This window comes from Zingiber officinale, chromosome 7A (genome assembly GCF_018446385.1).
Source record: "Zingiber officinale cultivar Zhangliang chromosome 7A, Zo_v1.1, whole genome shotgun sequence".
NCBI lineage: Eukaryota > Viridiplantae > Streptophyta > Magnoliopsida > Zingiberales > Zingiberaceae > Zingiber > Zingiber officinale.
The window spans coordinates 53,899,723-53,925,290 of NC_055998.1; the positions used below are offsets into that span (position 1 = coordinate 53,899,723).

Consider the following 25,568-nt stretch of genomic DNA (forward strand, 5'->3'; position numbering starts at 1 on the left):
CGACGCGCAGGCCGTGGGAAAAAATAAAAATACAGCACACACAATCATATGACGGCACGCAGGTCGTATTATGAATTACAACACAAATCCAATCTTATTGGGTATTTTGGGCCATGACTATCACAAATTAATATATAATTCAAAATTATATATTTTTCATAATTTTCTATAATTTTAAAATTAATTTTTTACAATTTTTACGAGTAAAATTTCCCGGCGGTCCCGTTTAGCGGTTTCGGGCGCAATCGCGGAACGGATCCCCTTGCGGGGCCCAGGGGCAGCGCCCCTACCCGCGATCTAACCATCGCGAGGGTTCCTTTGCGATCCAACAGCGCCTAAACCCGCTGTCTCAAAACGATTTGGGTCGAGACATTGCCGTTTCGGGAAAATCTTCCCGGCGGGTTCGTCTTTAGCGATTTCGGGTGCAATCGCGAAGCAAATTCCCTTGCGGGATTAGGGGCAATGCCCCTACCCACGATCTAACCATCGTGAGTTGCTCCTTTGCGATCTAATGGCACCCGACCCCGCTGTCCCAAATGGATTTGGGGCAAAACGAAGCCGTTTAAAAGAAAACTTTCCGGTAGCCGAAGCCTACAAGTGCCGAGACACTTGTGCTTCGCTTCTACGGAAAAATTAATCATAAAAACTCTAAAAACTCAATTTTTACAGAAAATCACAGAAGGTATATTTTTCATAAAAATACAAACGAACTCGTACAAGTCTTTGCACGTGGCTCTGATACCACTGTTGGGTTCGTCGGGCCGCGAAAACCGCTTTTTCGCGTCGCGGAAACCCCGAGTCACCCAAAGCCGTAGATCCGTGCAAAGATTCGTAAACAAAACTTTTCGAAAAACTTTTTCTTGTACGAGTTTGAAAAACCTTTAGATCTACACTAGATAAGGGTTATACCTTCGAAGCGTGCCTTTCGCTTATCCCGCTCGTCCAAGGAGTTGCCGGATCTCTAGACCGTCAAGCGCCGGTCCTCTAGAAGTATCCACACAAAGGTGTGCTAGCACCTTGGTGAGATTCGGCCAAGCAAGGAGGAGAGGGAGAGGGAGAGCTTGAGAGGAAGAAGGAGGAAAATTCACCACACTTGAATGAAATGAATGAAAATCAATTCCAATTCAAAAGTGGCCGGCCACTTCTCATCAAGTGTAACTCCCCATTAAATGCAATTAATGTGAAGTTAATAAGAAAATAGCTTTGTAACTTCCATGAGGTGGCACACCATGATGATGTGGAACATCATCATTGGTCCACCTAATGCCAACTCACCAATGAGGTGGCAAAAGGTCAAGTCAAAATTGACCTTTGGTCTTCCTTCTCTAGTCAAGTCAAACTTGACCCAATCTCTACCATGGTTGATCTAATCCAACCATTTGATTCGAGCCAACTTAATATAATGAATCTAATTCATTAAATTAAATTGATTTAATAAGTCATAATCTAAATTAGACTCATTAAATACATGAATCAACTTGAGTCGAACTCAAGTTAGCCCAATTAGGATTACTCTTAATCCAATTTGATTCATCAAATGAATCTAATCCTCTTGGTTCATCATATGAACCTAATCTCCATCTAATTGTCCTAAGTGTGTGACCCTATAGGTTCTTGTAACGTTGGCAATGCCCTAAACCCATTTAGGAGCATAAGTAATGAGCGGTATCTAGCAACACATCATTACTACCCAAGTTACAAGAATGTCGAGATCCGACATCACCTTGTGACTACTAATTGTGACTCCTCACAATATGTGACATTGTCCTTCTCTCCTAGACATCTAGATTGATCAATGTGAGGCATAGACCGTGTCATCCTCTAATCAATCTAAATCTTGAACTCCAAGTAGACTCACTCGATCAAATGAGCTCAACATCTAATGTTGACTCATTTTGGCATGGCCATGCACTTAGTGGTCTCACTCTATCGAGAATACCGATGTCGCTCCCGTCATATGGGAGGGATAGATTCCATCTACATCACTCACATCCCTCCGCATAATTTGTTACATACCTAGTAATCGCCTTTATAGTCCACCCAGTTACGGGTGACGTTTGACGAAACTAAAGTACATAACTCCTTATGTAGGGATCCATGGTGACTTCAGGTCTAAGGACTAATAGTCATACTAATAGCCACATGAGAAAGTATATGACACTCATATAACGATCCATGATACTTTCTCATGGCGGGTCATTCAGTATACATTCTCTAATGCATACCCATGTGTCAGCTTGATATCTCTATATCCATGACTTGTGAGATCAAGTCATCGAGCTGACCTACATGCTAGTCTTATTGTATTAACATTGTCCCTGAATGCTAATACTCGACTAGGAATGATTTAGAGTAGTGTTCCCTATATCATCTCACTATTGATTCAACTAATCGATTGATATAGGTATGAACCTTCTACTCAAGGACGCTATTATACTTAGTCTATTTGGCACTAATATAAATAAGTATAATAACCAAACAAATGCCTTTATTAATATACAAGAATATGATATACATGAGTCCATACAATCATCAAATGATTGGCTCTAGGGCTCTAACTAACAAAGCCTTATATCTACCCAAAGCCCAACTTCTTAACCAAGTTTAAGGGTCGGCCGCATCCTTGCTTGGAGCCCAAACAAGGAGCCGGCCAAGCCAAGCTTGAAGCTCAAGTTAGGGTCGGCCAAGCCTTAATTGCAAGGGACCGACCAAGTATTATTTGGAGCCAAGAGGTGGCCGACCCAAGTTTATTTTGGTGTCCAAGATGTGGCCGGCCACATAGGAATAGAAAAGGAAGTTTTAATCTTTCCTTTATAGTCATCCACAAAAGGATTTAAAAGAAAGATTTTAATTATAAAATTTTCCTTTTTAGATTGGTCACAAAAGGAAATAAAAGGGATTTTTTATTTTGTTAAAAACTTTCCTTTTATGATGCTTTCTCCATGGTTTCAAAAGAGAGTTTTAAATTTTAAAATCTTTCCTTTTACGATTAAAAGAGAGATTTGAAATCTTTCATTATTTGTAGTTATCTATAATATTTAAAATAAAGATTTTAATTTTTGATAAAACTTTCTTTTTTTGTAATCATGATTTAAAAGGAGTTTTATTTTAAAAGTTTTCTTTTATAGATATCCACAAAAGGATTTAAAAGAGAAGATTTTAATTTTATAAAATATGCCTTTTATAACTAACTACAAAAGAGATTTTAAAAGATAAATTTTAATTTTTTGTTTAAAATCTTTCCTTGTTTGATGCACAAGTGGCGGCCGACCATGTAAAGGAATAAAAGGAAGTTTTAAATTTTTTTTAAAAACTTTCCTTTTTTGGATTCACCAAGGATTATAAATGTAAAATACCGAAAATGGGCGAATCGCCATAAGGAAATTTTCTGAAATTCCTAGAAATTTTTTGGGAATTTTTCGGAGGCCATATGGGTTAGGTTACGGGGATAAATATTGGGCCCCGGGAAAGCCTGTTTAGGTTTATCCCTTTTAAATGAGGAAATGTTTGATTTTCTTTTTCTTTTCTTTTCTCTCTTCCCTATTTCTTCTCCGCCTGATTCTTTTCTTCTCTCGTGCTGTGCCCTAACCGTTCCCAACCGACGCCACAAAACTTCCGCACGCCTCGCGGTTTAAGCCTCGGACAAGGGGAATGTAGACTCATCTTCTCCACGCCCGATCCCCTCTGTTCCTTCTTCTCTTCTCCTCTGCGCGTCGACGCCAACCCCCGTCCGCCGTGCCCTAATTCGTCGTCGCCTTCTCCACCCGACGCCACCGACACCGTAGACGCTCTGCCCTAGCGCCGGCAGATGACCTCCCCCTCTATGCTCTAGTGTAACTGCCGACCGCTGCGGATCCACGACTAGTTATCGCCAGCCTGAAATCGACACTGTCGGCTCTCGCATCTGGTTCCGGCGCCTGCAATCGTGGGCTACTCAATCGCCGACCATCATCACCGACTGCCGCCATTCATCGTCGGAGGTGCTTCTCGTGTCTGTGATCATTGTGGTCGCAGGATTCTGCCGAGCCCTCTTTCCCATCGGCTGATCGTTGACGTCGTGCCCTAGCCTGAAACCGACAGCCACAGTCCGATCTCTCTCCGCGGCCACTCTTTCCACTCCTCAACCCTAGTGCCAGTCACCGTTTTGCTCCTCTGGCTTGCCCTCGCTAGCTTCAGTGTGACGCCTAACCCTAGCTATTGGTTTGGGTGGGTGAATGTGGGATAGTTGGTTTGTGTACTTGTTGGATATGGGAGTTGCTGATTAGGGTTTCTAGTTTCCAGCAGCAGCTCCAGCTTATTTCCGACAGCGAGGGAAAACCTTCATAGTTGCCAATCTGAGGTAAGTGTCAACCCTAGCCTCTAAAATAGGTGATGCAGTGATGGATTGCTAATTTTCGGGCATTTGACCAGGTTGGACAGCGGTACCGTAGCAAGTACCTCTAGCTAGCAAATTTCGGCGGCTGCCATATCTGCCTGTGATTGTTCGGAGAGGTTTGGTGTTGAGGTAAGAAGTAGAGGAATCGTTTCATCTGTTGTATCATACACAGGATTTGAACTAGGAAAGATTAAGAATGAATTGTACTCGAATTTATTTAAGTTAGGTTGGTTATATATAGATCTTGATCAAATTGAATAATGGATGAATTAGGGTTCCTGTTAGATAAGAAGTTGGTTTAGCTATTTGATTTATATAGGGGAATAGCTAAATTATATGTTTGATATTACAGGACATTGATTCGAGACGGTGTCTCGACGAGGGATCTATTTCAGATACGATCCTGTTATTGGAGGCGGGTACCTGGACTTATCTATTTTTAGATATGTCATTTGATATGCATAGTAGTTTTTAACAAGTAGTAATAATTATGTTTCTTATCTGCATCGGTTTGTCACTACCGGATACCTGTTACATGTTTGTTTTTACTTACTTGTTATGCATTCCATGTTAGTACCCACCTGATTTTATATGCTTATAGAGATAGTGACATAACCATGCCTTATTATGTTCAGGACCTAGGTTTTTATACCATATCTGATCTGTGTACCTAGACCATTGATTTGATCCATATATCTCTTGGTACCCATTATGTAGAGATGGATAGGATCAGGATCTTCATGCTTAGTGTCATGCATCATTTGTATGATTGCATGCTGTGCGATTGTTGCCTCCATTATTGTTGAGCACATCGCCAGTTACATGGATCTGCACACACAACCACTCATGGGTTAGTGGTTTTTATTCAGGCAGGGTGTGTTGCAGCAGGTGCTCTGTCAGTACTCCGTTGGTACACTCATGGGTAGTGTGACGCAGTGTGGTAGCATGTCAGGGATCCCTCCTTTGGACTGGCTCAGGGAGATGGGAGCATTGAGCTCCCCCGCTTATGATTTGGGGTAGGAGGATAGGTGTACTCCGACAACATCTCATCTACTCGGTCACTCATCAGGAGCAGTGATGGCAGAGTGCACGGTTGTCACAGCCCTACCCACTCGGTCTCGCCATCGTGTGTGAGATGACTGACTGACAGTAGGGGTGACCAGGACATGTCATTGGAATCATACGCATTGATGTATTTATTACTTGTGTTTGTTGCATTTATTTGCTGCATATTGGGTGGATGCATATGTTTGACAAGCATACAGGATTTCGATACCTATCGGTTTATTATCCATACACCATGTCCTGGTTAGTACAGTTGTTCTCCTATTTATTTCAGTTGCATTTATCCTTCTTATTCAGGAGATTGTACGCATGATTAGTGTTATTTTTTATATTTCTTACTATGCATGTCAGTAGTTACCCGCTGAGGAGTTGACTCACCCCGTTGATATACTATTTTTAGGTTGAGGTTGTCCGGAGGATTTCTAGTCGCTAGTCTCCCTCCAGATTTCGAGGATTTTCATATGGACCTTTTCATTATTCTTTTCTTACTATATAGTTGTCTATGTATTGGACTTATGCTGATTTTGTTTTATGGATATTGTATTATCTTTAATGTAGATAAGTTTATTGGATATGTTTTATTACATGCCTGCTTGGACGACAGAAGAGGTGAGTTGATTTTATTGTGTCGTGATTTGAGTTTTATGGATGTAGTTGAGTAGGATATAAGTTTTGATCTCTATGGGTGTAGTTGAGTAGGATATTTGAAAGGATTTTTCTTATCGTTGCATTAGTTTAGTTTTACTAGTAAATTGTGTGGGTGTTTGACTTATTTTTATTGTTATTGTTCCGACGTATTGGCCGAGGTATATGGATTGATGTAGTTAGTTTCAGATTGTCACCCGTACAGAGGAGATGTTGTCAAAATTTCTTTTGGAAGGGACTACCTAGGGTGTGACAATAAAAAAAAAGGGAGAGGGTGCCTCATTGAGAAGAACCTAAGCCTTACATCCTCTCTATTGTGGTCGAAACTCCTCTCTTCTATTCCCTTGGTGGTTGGCTCTCTTCCTTCTCTCTTCTCCTTTTTTTTTCTTTCTTGGAGGCCGGCGACATCAAGCTTGGTTTTCTCTTGGTGGTCAATTGCTTGAAGGAGAAGAAGAAGAGAAGGAAACTCTCTTATCTAGCATCCCTTGGAGGTTAGTTGGTGGTCGAAACTTAGAAGCAAAAGAAAAGGCTTGGGTTGATTTCATCTTGGTAGATCATCGCCCACACGACGTCCAAGAGAAGGAGAGGAATACAACAGAAGATCAAGAGGTCTATAAGCTACTAAGAAAGGTATAACTAGTTATTTGTTTCTGCATCATAACTAGTTCATCTTCTTTGTATAGATCTTGAAAAACCAAACACAAGAGGCTATCGATTTTAGGTTATCGTTTTGTTATCGATTTTATTTTTCGATTTCATGTTTTGATATTGTGCTTCTATTGAGGTCTCTGTAGTTAAATCTAGTTTACTGTAAGAAGTTAAATATTCGATTTCTTTGAAAGACTTTGTCTAGAAAGTGATGGATGATCTCATACCCATAAAGGCCTAGTGTCTCGCCATGTTTAACCTGGAAGCTGATCTTTGAAATAGATATTTAATCAATTTCTGTAATATGGTTTAACTTAGGAAGATCACATCGGTCGAACTTGGAGTAAAAATGTTAAGTATTATTTCCAATCCAAGTTTAACTTCTGAAGGACAATTTGGATTAATAATGTTAAGTATCGTTTGCAATCCAAATTTAACTTCAGTAGAGCATATGAGCAGCTAGGATAGTTCTATGCTTATATAAATTTTTGTACAGGGGAACTAGAAAGGTATTCCGAGTAGAAACAAACATCTCGGTCCATCCAACCTACTAGGACTTCCTTACCTAGCCACAACTAGGACTTCCTGCCTAGTGTCTAGTTCTCTTGATCTGGACACGGGAGCCTCCACTTCTTTATTCGAGGTTAATATTCCACCCACATAGTTCGATTGGACCATGACTCTTATACACAGTCGGCAGTTAGTCCTTCTGACAGTCCGGGCTCTGATACCAATTGTTAGGATCAAAAAGAATTTAGATATCTTCATAATGGTATGATATTGTCCACTTTGGGCCTAGGCCCTCATGGCTTTGCTCTTGGGTTCTACCCAAAAGGTCTCATACCAATGGAGATATCTTTTTCTTATAAACCCATGATCTTTCCCATGTGCTTTCAATGTGGGACTATGTTTGCAACCTTGCAACTCCAACAGTTACCACCCCTAGGGGTTTTCACTTGCCTAGAATCCACTAGGACTTTTGCCTAAGAACACTTAGGACTTTTCCTACAAGCTCAATGAATCTTATTAGATAACACGACAACTTAACTTTGGACCCTTTGACATAATCAAAACACAGGTTCGCCCGTCGGATGCTTACCGCACCAACAACCTGTGTCGGCTATTTACATACATTACGATAGTCAATCAGTAATTGGTCGGGCATAAAGTCATTTGTATAATGGTAAGTCTAGACATATACGTCATAGACATAATATTATTAGATAACTACTCTCAACGGGAGTTATTACGGTTGAGTATGTGAAGTTAAAGGATAGCCTAACAGATCCGCTAACCAAACGGTTAAATAGAGAGTTAGTTGTAAGTTCATCATGAGGAATGAGCTTGATACCGTTGTCAACGATCGGTGCATAGGATACCCAACTTATGCTGACTAGAGATCCCAAGAATTAGGTTTAAAGGGACAACTAATTTGCACTAACTAAACACATTGTGGGAGGTAACCCAATAAAATAGTGACTGGACCAGGGTAAATAGCTACTCTCAAGGGATCACCTATATGAGAAAGAAGTGAGATCGCTTCGAAGAGAATTGGAGGCACAATTCTTAGAGCTTCTCACAGAACCAGACGTATTCATGGCCAAGAATGAATACACTAATGAGAACTGAGTTGTATTAGGAAGAGTCTTGGGTGAGATATGATAATGCTTTTCACAAACGGCAGAATGGTTTAAGGACATCGCGTCTACTATCAACTATAAGCAAACAAATCTTCATAAGGGAAGGTTCAAAGGGTAAAATCTACCTATCCTATACTAGACTCAACTGCTGAATATTATCACATACCCTATCTCTATTCATGTAGGGGATTGTTAGATATAAGTGATGTGAATGGAGAAGAGGTGGAAGAGGAAAGAAACTCCATTGTGAATGAGACTTTAGTCCTACATTGGGAGTTTCATGACATGTTGGTTGGTTTATATTGATTCATATGCATTGATGATTTGAACAAATGCATGGGGAGAGGCTCTTTCACGCGTGGGTGTTCAGGGGGTGTGTGCAAATCCAGGGCTTGGATTGTATTGAACCAAGGTTGACTCACGTGCGAGCATGACCTGCACATGCCGAATGTTGGACCAGTCAAGACAAGATAAAAATGAACCAACGTTTTGCCACCCGAATATCCTTTTGCTACCTACTCAAGAGTGTAACGGAAGCATTAATATAAAATTAATGGTGATTCCATAACGTCTCAACATTAATGGAGACATTAAACTCATTAATGGTGATTTCGTAACGTCTCAATATTAATGACGACATTAAACTCATTAATAATGATTCTGTAACGTCTCGACATTAATGAAGACATTAAACTCATTAATGATGACATTAAATTTAGCATTAAATGATCATAATTTGGTCATTTATTGCAGGCAATGTGAGAGCTCCTGTATAAAGAGGTCGGAACTTGAGCAAAGAGAGACGCGGAAGAGAAGCGAAAGTGAAAGCAAAAAAAATTCCTCCACCTTCGTTCCCTTATTCTTTTCTCTCAGTCGTACATCCACTTGGCTAAACGACTCGTGATAGCACTCAAGTGCATTCTTAGTTCGCCACGAATAATTAGTGATTGGCTGCGTTCGTGATTTTGTTGTTATATCCTGGGAAACAGACGATCCGAGGAAACCTCGAAGCATAGCCGGAGGTGGGGTGAATCTGTTTCAAGGAAACTGCGACCATCGCAGGCCTCTATCCCTTCCCCCTATAGGGCACTTCACCCGTCGGCCGCTTCACCCGCTCAGACTTTGCTGCTCGAACTCGGTGCTCGGTCTATACGGCAATTAACAGAAATCAGCCCCCGCTGGCAGTCTGAGATTATCAACTCAGATCATCTCGACAGATAAATTAGAATTAATTTTATGTAATTTTAATTCAGTTAATTTTCTAATATGTCTGGTAATAAATTATCCAACAAAAACTTGTGTAGCTATGATGAATCCTCAGGATATAACTCAGGTTAATACATGGGAGTTTGTACACTTGTACGGCTACCATGAAAGCTAAATTTTGTATTGTGCTAAATTTATAGGCTTCTATATCTTCCATTTCGTAATGTTTGATTCGATCATGTTATTTAATTTGCAAAGAATTTTAATCATCCCACCTTGCAAGTTTATTTGCAACGGTTTAGGGAGAGACCCACAATAAACATATAGGGAGAGAACATCTCAAACTCACTCATATTATATTATTTATTTTCACTTTTTCATCGGAGCTAAATTTTTCTCTAAAATTTTTACTCACATTGAAGTGTTGATGTTTATTTGGAGTCGGGTTCAGCACCAAGTGGGCTTAGATAGTTAGTGGACAACTCTGAACTGCTGTTAAAAAGTTTTTCTTGACCCGCTCAAAATTCCCGGCGAGTTTAAAGGTGCCACGTGGTGGAGCCTCACTGGTGAATTTAATTTGTATTAGCCATGATCTTAACCACGCGGACACATGTCGAGCTCTAATTGGTTGGATCTGGAGCAGATCCGAAGCACATGGGACGAAAATGCAAAGTGTTTGATTAATGTGTAATTGTCTCTCTGTATGGAGGTTCAGTTTATCCCGTGATTTTTCTTTATTATAATTTCTTAGTATAATTTGATGACGGACTGGGAAAAAAATATAAAGGGAATATAATCGCCTTATACTATAATATATTTGGACTCATGACATAGGCATTAGACCTAAATAGTTTAGCTTTCTTCATCTATGATGCTCAAGGTGGATTTTTCATATTTTCATCACAACTAAAGAACCTATAATCTCTCTGAAACTGAAACAGTTCTTCAATTTAGTAGATTAGAAAATAAAGGAAGACTAATGAATGAGTTATATATTAGTCGTTCTAAAACTAAAACTATAAAGAAAATAAAGGATAATCAAATTCTTAATAGATATTTATTTATTCTTAAATATTAATTTAAAAGTTTGACTGGGTTATTTTAATATTTTAATTTTTTAAAAACTATATTGGTTATTTAAGATAATTCAATTAAATTTTAATTTTAAATTTCTAATTCAGTTAAATTGAATAAATTGATATTATCAATCGAACTGATGAAATCGGAGCTACATCATAATAGTATTGGATTTTAAAAATGAGAACCATTGTAGCTTTTGAAAATCAATATCAACAATATTGTTAATTTTTGAAAACAAATACTACAATTCTATTTTCAATCAAAATAATCGATATTTTATCGGTTCAATTTATTCTATTTTTATTGGAATGATTGATCGGTTTGATTAGTTAAAAAAAACTTTAATTTATTTAATTTTGATTAATCGATTTGATTAATCCGATTTTAAACTGATTGCTTAGACTTAACTCTAGGTGAGTGACATGCATGAAGGATAATAAAATCTTATTTAGTTAGAAGAGTTTATATCTATGGTAAAAACTATCATTTCAAGTCAGTAACTTATTTAAAAATTCTTAATGTTTGTCCTCTGGGTCAATATTTTTGTCCTTTAAATTATATTCATGTCAAGTTCTATAAACTATAGTATCATACAATATTTGTCTTGCTTATCTACATAGAATTTATTGTTAATAAAAAAATTTAATTTATTCTACTATAAACTTTTGTCCATAATTTACCAGTAGGCAGTAGAGGAACTAACGAGCAAAATCAATAACAAATTCTAACTAGATTATGTTTAACATCATCCTCATCTAGAATTTGACACTAGCATGGACTACTTCACTGTCTTCTCATACTCATCTTCTTTTTTATCCTCCTCATTCTCTTCCTCATTTTCATCATATTCATCTTCTGATTCATCTTGAGGCCACCCATAGACCAACAAAGATCATGTTGGCTTCGGGAGTGTCCTAGCTTCTGCTAGGATCTCCATGATCTCATCTACGTCCTGGGTGGAGAAAGTGGGTGCATTGTTATCCCTCCTTTAGTACAAAGTTTGTGTTGTTTTTATAAGCTCTCTAGGCAAGTTTATGAGGAACCAAGGGTCTCTTCTAATCTCCTTTATCATAATCCTCTACAAAACTTGCGTAGTCAGTCAACCAGAAAAATCAAGAACCATTCCATGATCGTAAATTCATTCGAAATGGATTTTTTTGGTTGGGCTGCAAATAATATTTTCTTTAATACTATTTTATATACCCAAATGATATATAAACATAAAAAAAAAAAAAGTTACTTCATTTGATTAGCAACAAAGATACAGTATATATGAATTGTTGGCAACCTGGAGATATGTGGATATAGTCTAGTATCTTGTACTGAACCTACATTATTTTTTACATCCAAATATTAATTTTTTTTTTTTTTAAAGTATATCTTGAAGGGTCATTTTGGTCCTATGGTCTTGAAGGGAAAAAGTTTAGATTAAATGTTAAGTTTGAAACATTACCCTATGGTCTTCTGGATGTTCTTGGGGTCATTTTGGTCCTCAAATGGGTAAGCGCCCACAAGCATACGTAGAGAGTGACTCCATAGAACCAAACATTTGCTTGCTGCACATTTTTTATATAGAACGAGATTAGATCTATGCATAATTTGATGTAAACATGTTTTGTGTCTAGTTCAAGATTAGATCTAACTTGATAGCACAAGCTGTGAAATCAACAAATATCAAAGATGAAAGCAACATAAAAATCATAGGCAAAGTAAAGAGTAATAGCAAATTGTATAATAACTAATGGTTACTTTTTATTATCTTCTCATTTTATCTATTTAGTTGCCACGTGTATTAGGTAGTTTATTGTACCTTCGGTATATATATTATATGTTGTGTACAGAGAAGCCTAATACAGAAGAATATTTCCTTCGTCTCTTTTATTCATTCATCTCTTTTTACATAAAGCTCTTCATCGTATCAAAATTACCATCATCAGTAAAAATGATTTTTTCTCTGACATCATGAACCACACTGAAATGATCCATCAAACTCTAGCGTCTACTCCTTTGTCAATTCGTGTCGTTCAATCTAATCTCAATCCTCTTCCAATATGATTTGATGATCAATTCCTTTTGTCAAGCAGGATGAAAATAACTATTTGATTTGGAAATTTATTTTTTAAAAAGATATTAATTATTTCAGATAATTTGATTTGATCTCGATTTTATAACTTCTAATTCGATTAAATCAAATAAATCAATATTATCAACCGAACCCGATTGAATTGAAGCTACACCACTATCTTGTGCAACATTTCAAAAAATCAATATCATTATAGTGCTAGTTTTTGAAAACAAGCATCACAATGATGTTGATTTTTCAAAATCAACACCACAGTTCGATTAATTCGATTTTTGATTGAATTAATCAATGTTTTATCTATTCTATTTGTTTAATTTTAATCAAAATGATTGGTCGGCTCAGTTAATCCACAAAAATTTTAATTTATTTGATTTCAGTTTAATCGGTTCGGTAATTTTAATCAAAATGATTGATCGATTCAGTGAGTTCACAAAAATTTCAATTTATTTGATATCAATTTAATCGATTCGGTCAATTTGATTTTAAACGGATTACTCAACCTTAACTTTAGGGAGTGAAAAGGGAGAGGAAAGAAGGACAATAAAAATTAATCTTTCAAATCAATAACTTATTTTAAAAAAACTTAATATTTGCTTTCACTGTCAATATTTATTTCTTTCAAATTATATTCATGGCAAGTTTTATAAGCTATATCATTATGCAATATTTATCCTCCTTGTCTACATAGAATGTATTGTCAATAAAATATTCAATTTATTCTACTGCAAACTTTCATCCATAATATACATGTAGAGGAACTAACCAGCAAAATGAATAACAATTTCTAACTTGTTTACATTTACTGCTGACATCATCCTCATCTAGAATTTGCCACTAGCATGAACTACCTTCACTGTCTTTTCATACTCATCTTTTTCTTTATCCTCCTAATTCTCTTCATCACTTTCATCATATTCATCTTTTGATTCATCCTGAGGCCACCCGTAGACCGACAAAGATCATGTTGACTTTAGGAGTGTCCTAGCTTCTATTAGGATCTCCATGATCTCATCTATGCTCTGGCTGGAGAAATTGGGAGCATTGTTATCCCTCCTATAGTACAAACCTTGTGATGTTTCTGTAAGCTTTAGGCAAGTTTCTCAAGAACCAAGGTTCACTTTTAATCTCCCTTATCGTAATCCTCTACAAAACATTCCATCATGAGATGTTTTAGATGTTAAACTCATGTACTCAATCAACCAGAAAAATCAGGAATCATTCCATGATCGTAAATTTGTTCTAAGTGGATTTTTTGTTTGGGTTGCAAATAATATATTTTTTTGATACTATTTATGTACACAAATGATATAGAAACATAAAAAAGAAAAGTTACCTTTGTCGGATTAGCAACAAAGATACGGGATATGAATTGTCGGCACTCCTGAGATATGTGAACATAGTCTGGTATCTTGTATTGAACGGACATTATTTTCTGCAATTCAAATATTAATCATGGTTTTTTGAAAGTATAGCTTAAAGGAAAAAAAGTTTAGATTAAATATTAAGTCTGAAATATTACCTTGATGATCTTCTTGATGTTCTTGGGGTCATTTTGGTCCTCAAATGAGTAGGCACCCACAAGCATGATGTAGAGAGTGACTCCACAGACCAAACATCTGCTTGCTGCATATTTTTCATATAGAATGAGATTAGATCTATATATAATTTGATGTAAATATATTTTGTGTCTAGTTCAAGATTAGATTAAACTGGATAGCACAAGGTGTTAAAACAACGAATGTTAAATAACTGTCCATAGTGATTGAATTAGCGATGAAATTTAAATTCCGTCGCTAAATTAGTGATGGAATTTAAATTTCGTCTCTAAATTAGTGACCAAATTAATATTTGATCACTATTAGCTACGAAATTAAATTTTTATCGCCAAATACTAATACTAAAATTTTTACGACCTACCATTTCAGTTGTTAATCAATCGCTAAATATATTTAGACATTAATTAGCGATCGAATTTTGGGTCGCTAATTGATGTTATTCTTGTTGTCAATGGAGTTTCTTGAAAGAGGTCAACCTACTAAATAGAAATTTCAATCTTCGAGGAAGATGGAGACTTGAAGATGTCCTACAGGGTTAAGCAGATCAAGAAAATACTAGCTAATGTGGAGGAGATTACATTTGGAATCCTGGTGGTTCGATTGCAGGAGGAAAGGGTTAAAAAGATACGAGCCCGGTCGGCATTCTCGCTTATCATGTATCAAGGGGTGTTGGAGTGTAAGATTAACTTCAACCATATGAAGGGGTGCTTGCAATCTTTATGGAAATTAACTGGAGAGCTTAGCCTATTGTATTTTGGTCATGAGTTCTTCATAGCAAAACTAGAACAACACCAACCGTGACAATATTTGTAACAGTGGTCCTTCGACTATGCGACCATTAAATTTCTATCAGAAAGGAGTCGGATAAACAACATTCAGAGAAGAGCTGTTTGGGTGTGAATTCTAGAACCGTTGATTGAGTACCATAAAAACAAAGGCTTATGGCTAGTTGGGAAATTTTTAGAAAAACAGTGAGAATGGATCAATAGCCATCGAGCTCTCAAGAGGCAGCGCGCTTATGCATGGAAGTTAGATCAAAAGGTGATTCTCACTACAGACTTTATGTAGAGAAAGAAGTTCTAAAAATTAGAATACGACAGCTTAGACAACGTTTGCTCATCGTGTGGGAAATATAGGCACAATAGTAGCAGCTGTATAGAGAAGCAACCGAAGTCTAAAGGGATGGAGCTGGAGAGAAGACCTACTAAAAAGGAAACTAAGAACAAGTATGGAATGTATGAATTGATAGGGGGAACCTAGCATTGATCGTGCACCAATGGAGGAAGGTATAATCTCAACAAGACAACACTCGGTGATGTTACCAGTCGTAGAGAGTGAAGTGGACTTTGATTCAAATCGCCTAGAAATAGAGTAGAGATTTCATTTTCATGGGTAGAAGGATGATGGCAATGGAATGATGGGAGGTAGAGAGAATGGTGCAAGGCTTAAAGCATCTTGACAATGTTAATTCCATACAAGGGCAAGATGAGCACGCAGATGGCACTTTGAATGGAAGATCGGGGAAGGAAATAATGGCGAGCAGAACTGATCACAGAAGCAAAATGCTAGGAAGATTAATGGGTACATCTAAAATCAGACCCGTTAGTCTTATTAATGGGTCTAGGAGAAAATAACACTCGGACTATTCAGGCGAAGAACACTGCGTTGCAGGGGAAAGGAATGGGATGTGGCTATGCCTCAAAGGTTATGAAACAACGCCAGAATCATATTCCAAGTAGAAACACATTAGAGGGAGGCAATGGAACAATGGAAGCGAATCGAGAAGCAGTGTGAGAACAAATCTCCCCAAATTCAACAGATAATAGAAGATCTGAGTTTCTGTAAGGAAAACTGTCAAGCTCGAAAGTGGTGGTAAACCCTCCAGATGTGTGATCGAGCCTTGTGCTGTCATTGTCTTCAATGTTAAGTGGGGGTTGTAGTCCACCAAATGGACCACCTAACTATTGCTATGTTCATAAAGGAGTAGTGACAGGTAATGGAAGACTTTAATTAGAGATTCACTAGATGAGAGAAAAGACCGAGTTATATGCTAATTTCATATGGATGACGGTGGATTTAAAATTTATATCTGGTAGAAAATAACTAATGCTACTATGATATGTAAAAATTAATGAGTAACTATTACCATATGTAAAAGTTACTGAGTAGCTGCTATTACATAGGTAAAACTATTGAGTAGCTACTACAATTTATTTAGTGTAAGATTAGAAATTATGATTTAAGATTTAGGATAATATTATTATATCAAAATATTATTTATCAACTTGATCAAAATTATTTAAATTTCATCAAAATTATTTTAAAATAGCTGTTAAAGTTATTATGTAGCTGCTACAATCTTAAAGCCTAAACTCATCCTAAATATATTGTTGTAACTACTCGGTAGCTTCTACACGGTGTAAATTCTAAACCCACTTTAAATATATTGTAGCAGTTACTGGGTAGGTTGTACAATAAGGCTGGATATAGGAGTATTTTTAGGATAAAATTATAGGGGTTATCTTATATTTTCTTAATTTGGGGTGTCTTTATGACTTTTGCCCTTAAATATTCCCTTAAACTTGTAAGAAGATGGAACATTGAGTGATTTGGTAATACATCAAAAGAAGAGTAGGTTGGAAGGTAAATTAGAATCCATGGGAATGACTAGGGATGTAAATGAACCAAGCCGCTCGCGATCTATTCGAAGCTCGATTCGATAAAAACACGTTTGAGCTCGTTTAATGAAGCTCGTTAAGATAAACAAACCAAACTCAAGCTTCGTAATATTCGGCTCGTTAGCTCGTCAACTTTAAATAAAAATAATAATAGTTTTGATATTGAATTTATAGATTTTACACTTTACTTATGAAAAATATAGACAAATATATTAAATTTAATTATTAGAATAAAATTATAAATTTTAATAATAATATTATAATTTTCTCTAAATATATAATTTAATTTTTAATGAATATTTAAATTTATGATTTATATTTATTAAGCTCATTTAGGTTTGATAAAAGTTCGAATAAGTTCATGAGACATGAATATATTCGTTAAATAAAGCTCGAGCTCGACTCGATTATAAACGAACCAAGCTTAAATATTCAAGAGTTCGGCTCGGCTCAACTCGATTAGATCCCTAGGAATGACAAACAGACCCCCATGAGGCGGTCAGCTGCTGTGGATGACATTTGAAATCAAAATAATTAATATGCTATATAACTGTAAAATGTAAATACAAATTTGAGACTATTTCATTATTAACAATGTGAAACATGCCATATGAATCAAATGGCATAAGAGTTACTTGCAGGCTATTCTTTAATTCAAGTAAATTAAAATTATCAAATTATATTATATTTCTTAATTGGGTAAATTAAGAAAAATAATTTGGCATTTCATCCTAATTATTCATATAAATATAGTACAATTCATATGGGTATAAAATTTACTACATTACATATAATCAATTATAAATTAATATTTTTATTTTATATATAATTTAAATAGTTAAAATATGTTACTACTTTTTAATCGTGAAAATCAATCAAAAGATTTGGAATTAGTTCATAAAAATTATAAATCCATAAAAAATAAGTATAGACCGCATGACTTGATTAACTTCTTATTATTTAAGCCATTAAAAAATAATAATAATAATAATAATAATAATAATAATAATAATTTTTAAAAAAATATTGAAGTATGCAAATCAAAGTTTTCGTTAACAGACTGATCTATGAGGTCTTACATTTGATATTCTAAATTATATACACCTAACATAAATTTTAAAGAAAACTTTAATCAACTACATGATTTCTCATAAAAAAATCATAAATAAAAATCTGACCACAAACAGAATCTAAGAATGAGTGTGATATTAATATTAAAAAGTCTATAAACTACAGCATGAATAAAGATATAAACAAATGTCTTTGCTTTTCCTAAAAAAAATCAAATATATATAATTTAAAACCAAATTCTGATGGTAGAAAAGTTGTTAGGTATATGGACCTAAGACATCATACCCCTTTATATATATATCTTTTCATCAATGCGTAACTAATTTGAAAACTGGTTAATTGCTCATATTTTGAAATTATTTTAGATTTAAATTTTATATGCGTCCAATAATTTATCGTATTTTAAAATGATTTTGAGAATTAATTTTCAAAATCTTTTAAATATAACTTGTCATCATTTACCAAACCTTAAACCATATAACACTTATCTGTTGGAAATATGAATAACATAAAAAGATAGAGACGAAGAAACTCTATTATATATGAATTTAGTCCTACATTAGAAGTCTCTTGGCTTTATTATTAGTTTAAATTATGACATATACATTGACGTTGTAAACATATGCATAGGGAGAGACTCTCACGCATGAGTGCGTATGGGTGGGTGCAAATCTAGAACCCGGATTGTATTGAACTAAGGTTGACTCGTGTGCGAGCACGACCTGCATATGTCGAATGTCGGATCGCTCGAGGTAAAATTTGCCAAAAGAATAAACCAACATATTGACACTTGAATATCTTTTTACTACATGCTCAATAGTGTAACAGAAGCATTAATGTGAAATTAATGATGATTCTGTAACATCTCGACATTAATGACTGTATTAAATTCATTAATGGTGATTTCGTAACGTCTCAATATTAATGGCGACATTCAACCCACTAATAATGATTTTATAACGTCTCGACATTAATGAAGACATTAAACTCATTAATGATGACATTAAATCCAGCATTAAATGATCATAATTTGATCATTTATTGCAAGCAAGGTGAGAGCTCCTATATAAGGAGGCTGGATCGTGAGCAAATAATAGAGCGGTAGAGACGCAAAAGAGAAAGCGAAAGGAAGAGCAGGGAGCAAATCTCTGTCCACCCGTATTCTCCCACAAAACTCTCTCAGTCGTGCATCCGATCGGCTAAACTACTCGTGATAGCACTCAGGTGCATTCTCAGTTTTCCACAAACAACCAGTGCTTGGGTTTTCATGGTTTTGTCATTGTATCCTGGGAAATAGACAACCTGAGAGGACCTTGAAGCACAGTTGGAGGTGGGGTGAATATGTTTCAAGGAAACTGCGTTGAGCGCAGACCTTAGCATCTTACTCGGTGAATTCTCTTTCCGACTGGACGATCTACTACCGATTCTGCTATGCACCACATCGACTCCGCGACTCGAACCACCGGAATCTTGATAGAACCAGCCCAGCTGGCAGCTTGAGATTATCAGCTCAGATCATCTCGACAGATAAGTTAGAATTGATTTTGTGTAATTTCAATTCAGTTAATTCCCCAATATCTCCGACAACAGATTGCCCAACAATCTTGAAACATATTCGATTTTGTTGAGATGGTCAAAGAAAAGAATGTTGAGGCGCAACAGACTCAACACGTACAGGCTCCCTCCACCCCGATTGGAACTGTGTCAATTAGTCATGGGGAAAAATTAGAGAAATTCAATGGACTAAACTTCAAGAGGTGACAGCAGAAGATGCTCTTCTACCTAACCACACTCAATCTGGCTCGGTTCTTGACCGAGGACCCTCCCAAGCATGCTGAGGATGCTGATGCGCAAACTATCAGTGCAGTGGACGCATATACTCATTTTAAGTTCCTTTGCCGAAACTACATCCTCAACTACCTTACCGACTTGCTGTACGTTGTGTATAGCATGAAGAGACCGGCTAAGGAGCTGTGGGAGTCCCTGGACAAGAAGTACAAGACGGAGAATGCAGGGGCCAAGAAGTGTTGGTTGCTACTTGGAATACCGTTCTAATTTCCCTGTATAAAAATTTGTACAAGCATAGAACTATCCTATCTACCCATGTGCTCTACTAAAGTTAAATTTGGATTGCAAACAATGTTTAACATTATTTATCCAAATCGCCCTTCAGAAGTTAAACTTGAATTGGAAACAAAACTTAACATTCTTACTTCAAGTTTTAACCGATGTGATCTTCATAAGTTAAACCATATTACAGAAGTTGATCAAATATATATTTCAATGATCGACTTCCAGGTCAAACGTGGTGAAGCACTAAGCGTTCTTGGGTATGGGATCATCCACCACTGCCTAGACAAAGTCTTTCAAATAAATCGGATATTTAAATTTCTCACAGTAAACTAGGTTTAACTACAGAGACCTCAATAGAAGCACAATATCGAAATATGAAATCGAAACGAAAATCGATAACAAAAATGATAACTAAAATCGATAACCTCTTGTGTTTGGTTTTTCAAGATCTATACAAAAGATGAACTAGTTATGATGCGTAAACTAATAACTAGTTATACCTTTTGCAGCTTATAGACCTCTTGATCTTCTATTGTATTCCTCTCCTTCTCTTGAACGTCGTGTGGGCGACGATCTTCCAAGAGGTAGTCCACCCAAGCTTCTTCCAAATCTTCCAAGATCCGACCACCAACTTTCCTCCAAGGGATGCTAGACAAGAGAGCTTCCTTCTCTTCTTCTTCTCCTTTAAACAACCGACCACCAAGAGATCTCAACACCAAGATGCCACCGGTCACCAAGAGGGAAAACAAAGGAGAAGAGAGAAAGAGAAAGGGTCGGCCACCAAGGAAGAATAGAGAGGAATAGAAGATGTGTTCTTGGGTGAGGCACCCCCTCCATCTCTTTTATATTCCTTGGTCTTCGCAAAAAAGGTAAGTTTTGTAACAAAAATAAAACTTCCTTTTTCTCCTATGACATGGCCGGCCATATGCTTATTCTCCAAGCAAGGAAAGATTTTAAACAAAATTAAAATGTCTCTTTTAAAATCCCTTTTGTGGATAGTTATAAAAGAATGTTTTATAAATTAAAATCTTCTCTTTTAAATCCTTTTATGGATATCTATAAAAGATAAGATTTAAAATAAAACATGGTTACAAAAGGAAAGCTTTATTAAAAATTAAAATCTTTTTTTCAAATTATAGATAACTACAAATAAGGAAAGATTTCAAATATCTCTTTTATTCCTTTGTAGAAATTTATAAAAGGAAAGATTTTAAAATTTAAAACTCTCTTTTAAAACCAACATAAAAGGAAAGTTTTTAACAAAATAAAAACTCCCTTTTATTTCCTTTTATGACCGATCTAAAAAAGGAAAGTTTTATATTAAAATCTGTTAGTTAGAGCCATAGAGCCAATCATTTGATGATTGTTGTATGGACTCATTGTATCATATTCTTGTATATATAAATAAAGGCATTTGTTTTGGTTATTATACTTACTCGTATTGGTGCCAAATAACTAAGTATAATAGCGTCCTTGAGTAGAGGGTTCTTACCTATATCAATCGGTTAGTTGAACCGATAGTGAGATGATATAGGGAACACTACTCTTAATCATTCCTAGTCGAGTATTAACATTCAGGGACAATGTTAATGCGACGAGACTAACATGTAGGTCAACTCAATGACTTGATCTTATAAGTCATGGATATGGAGTTATCAAGTTGACACATGGGTATGCATTAGAGAATGTATACTGAATGACCCGCCATGAGAAAGTATCATGGATCGTTATATGAGTGTCATATACTTTCTCATCTGGCTATTAGTATGACTACTAGTCCTTGGACCTGAAGTCACCATGGATCCCTACATAAGGAGTTACGTACTTTGGCTTCGTCAAACGTCACCCGTAACTGAGTGGACTATAAAGGTGATTACTGGGTATGTAACAAATTATGCAGAGAGATGTGAGTGATGTAGATGAGATCTATCCCTCCTATATGACAGGAGCGACATCGATATTCTTGATAGAGTGAGACCACTAAGTGTATGACAATGCCCAAATGAGTCAATATGAGATATTGAGCTCATTTGATTGAGTGAGTCTACTTGGAGTTCAAGATTTAGATTGATTAGAGGATGACACGGTCTATGCCTCACATTGATCAATCTAGATGTCGAGGATAGAAGGACAATGTCATATATTATGAGGAGTCACAATTAGTAGTCACAAAGTGATGTTGGATCTCAACATTCTTATAACTTGGGTAGTAATGATGTGTTGTTAGATACCGCTCATTACTTATGCTTCTAAATTGGTTTAGGAGCATTGCCAACGTTATAAGAACCTATAAGGTCACACATAAAGGACAATTAGATGGATATTAGGTTCATATGATGAACCATGAGGATTAGATTCATGTGATGAATCAAATTGGATTAAGAGTAATCCTAATTGAACTAATTGAGTTGGACTCAATTTGATTTATGTGTTCAATGAGTCTAATTTAGATTATGACTCATTGAATCAATTTAATTAAATGAATTAGATCCATTATATTAAATTGACTTGAATCAAATGGTTGGATTTGATCAACCATGGGAGTTATAATGTCAAGTTTGACTTGACTTGAGAGGAAGAGGAAAAGTCAAGTTTGACTTGACTATATGCCACCTCATTTGTGACTTGACATTAAGTGACCAATAATGGTGTTACACATCATCATGTTTAGCACATGTGTGTGCCACCTAATGGAGGTTACAAATCTCCTCTTTAATGGCCACATTAAATGAGAATGGAGGTTACAACTCCATTAAGTGGCCGCCCTCTTATGGTGTGGATGAAAATTTGATTTTCATTCAAGGCATTGATTCCTTCTTCTTCCTCTCATTCTCCTCTCCCTCTCCTCCTCCTTGGCCGAACCATCTAAGGTGCTAGCACACCTTTGTTTGGTCTTCTCCACATAGTTTGTTCGTGTGGATACTTCTAGAAGATCGTACACTTGACGATTTCGAGATCCGGTGAACCGTTGGACGAGCGGGATTGTGAAGGGCATCGCATCGAGGGTAAATTCCTTCTCCTTGTAGATCTAGTTTATAACTAGCATAAGAAACTCGTACTCGTAACGTTTTTCGAAAATTTTACTTCGCACGGATCCGGTGGCATGGGAATCAGGGTTTCCGCAACGTGAAAAAGCGTTTTTTGCGGCCCGAAATTCCCAACAAAATCATCCTTTTAAATCATTTTTATGGATCTTTATAAAAGGAAAGATTTTACAAAATAAAACTTCATTCTCTTCATGATGTGACCGACCACTTGCTTGGGCACCAAGCAAGGCTTGGTCGGGCACCAAGCAAGGCTTGGTCGGGCCTATCTTGGCCTCCAAGCTTAGCTTGGTCGACCCCTTGCTTGGTCTCTAAGCAAGGCTTGGCTGGCCCTAACTTGGGCCTTAAGAAGCTAGGCTTTGGGTGGATATAAGGCTTTATATAAGAGGCTACAATAGGGACCGAGAGGAGGAATTGATTTTGATCTCCTTACGAGCTTGAACTTCCCATGTTCGCCCCGAATATCCAACTCAAGTTCATCAATAATATCTCATTCCACTAAAGAGTTATTATTGTACTACTGCATCAATCCTATATTACAATATGTGATCTTTCTTATTATGAGTGTGTTAGTCTCCTTGTGTTTAAGATATTGAATGCTCACTAATTAAATGAGTTACTAACAACTCACTTAATTAATATCTAACTCCAAGAGTAGTACCACTCAACCTTATCGTCATGTCAGACTAAGTCCACCTGTAGGGTTTACATGACAATTCTTATGAGCTCCTCAAGGGACATCGTCAATCTATATTACTAGGACACAGTTTCATTCTATAATCAACAATACACCATATAAATAATATCATTTCCCAACTTATCGGGCATATTGATTTAACGAGCTAAATCACACCCTTTAATAAATTAAAGAAATAAATATTAAGAATATGTGTTTGTTATTATAGCATGATTAAGAGTACACTTCCATAATAACAGAGGTATTGTTCTTTTATATAGTCAGTATAAAAAGATACTACCTCAAATGGTCATGCTCAATACACTCATAGTGTACTACTGTAATTTATTAGTCAAGATAAACTAATACCTAATTACACTACAACCACTCCAATGGTTTGTCCCATTCTATCTTGGTTGTGAGCAACTATTTATAATTTATAAGGAATTGATAACATGATCTTCTGTGTGTCTCCTCACACTATGTTATCTACAATATAAACTAAATCGACAACTACACTTAGCATAAACGTATACATTTGACCAATGTGATTCTTATTTCAAAATAAATGTTTACAGAAAAAAAACTAGAATTTTAGTATACACTGTAACAATCTCCCACTTATACTGAAAGACTATGTTGCCATATACACTGTCATACATCTGATCCCCATCTCCTCAACATGCTGATCAAAAGCTTTCACTGGAAGGGCCTTCGTGAAAGGATCTACCAGGTTGTCTGCTGATACAATCTTGGTGACAACAACTTCTCCTCGTTTTACGATGTCTTGTATCAGGTGGTACTTGCGCTCAGTGTGTTTACTCGCCTTATGGGCTTGTGGTTCCTTCGAGTTTACTACAGCACCACTATTATCACAATAAATTGTGATTATTTTGGGTAAACCAGGAATCACATCTAAGTCCATCAAGAAGTTCCTGACCCATACAATTTCTTTGGCTACCTCAGAGGCTGCCACATACTCAGCTTCCATGGTTGAGTCTGAAATGTATTTCTGCTTAACACTCCTCCATGCTATGGCTCCACCTCTTAAAATAAACACATAGCCTGATGTAGACTTACTATTGTCCCTATCTAATTGGAAGTCAGAATCTGTGTAATCCACATGGAGCAAATCATCTTCTTGGTAAACCAACATATAATCTCTAGTCCTTCTCATGTACTTTAATATATGCTTTACAGCAGTCCAATGTCCCTGTCCTGGATTACTTTGATATTGTCACGCCCCAGAGGAGTCCCCGTCCGAAGAAATTTCGGCAGCATCTCCCATGTACGGCGGACAATCTGAAACTTTCTACATATTTCCATACCTCAGCCACATGCGGCTGGAATAATAACAATAAATATAACACAACCACACAAACATCCACGCAGTTATATATAATTAAACAAAGCAGTAATACTCTGACTCGAAAACCACCCTACTCAACTACACTCGTAAAACTCAAATCCGACGAAACTCACCTCTTATGCCGACCCGGCAGGCATGTAGTAGAATAAGACCAAATAAAATCCATCGACATCACAATAAAAAATACAACGTCCAAGTATCAAACAAATCAAGTCTAAACATAGACAAACGAGAAGAAAACTCAAAAGTCAATCAATCCTCGAGGTCTGCAGGGGATCTAGCACTACGTGCAGTGGGGACTAGCGACTGGAACTCCCTCCTGACACCATCAACCTGAAAATAACAACAATGGAGGCGGG

At 36.5% G+C, this 25,568-nt stretch overlaps 1 pseudogene; it reads right to left on the reverse strand.

Moving 5' to 3' along the window:
• Positions 1-13,563: 13,563 nt before the first annotated feature.
• On the reverse strand, positions 13,564-14,416 carry LOC122000589 (annotated as a pseudogene).
• Positions 14,417-25,568: the final 11,152 nt, after the last annotated feature.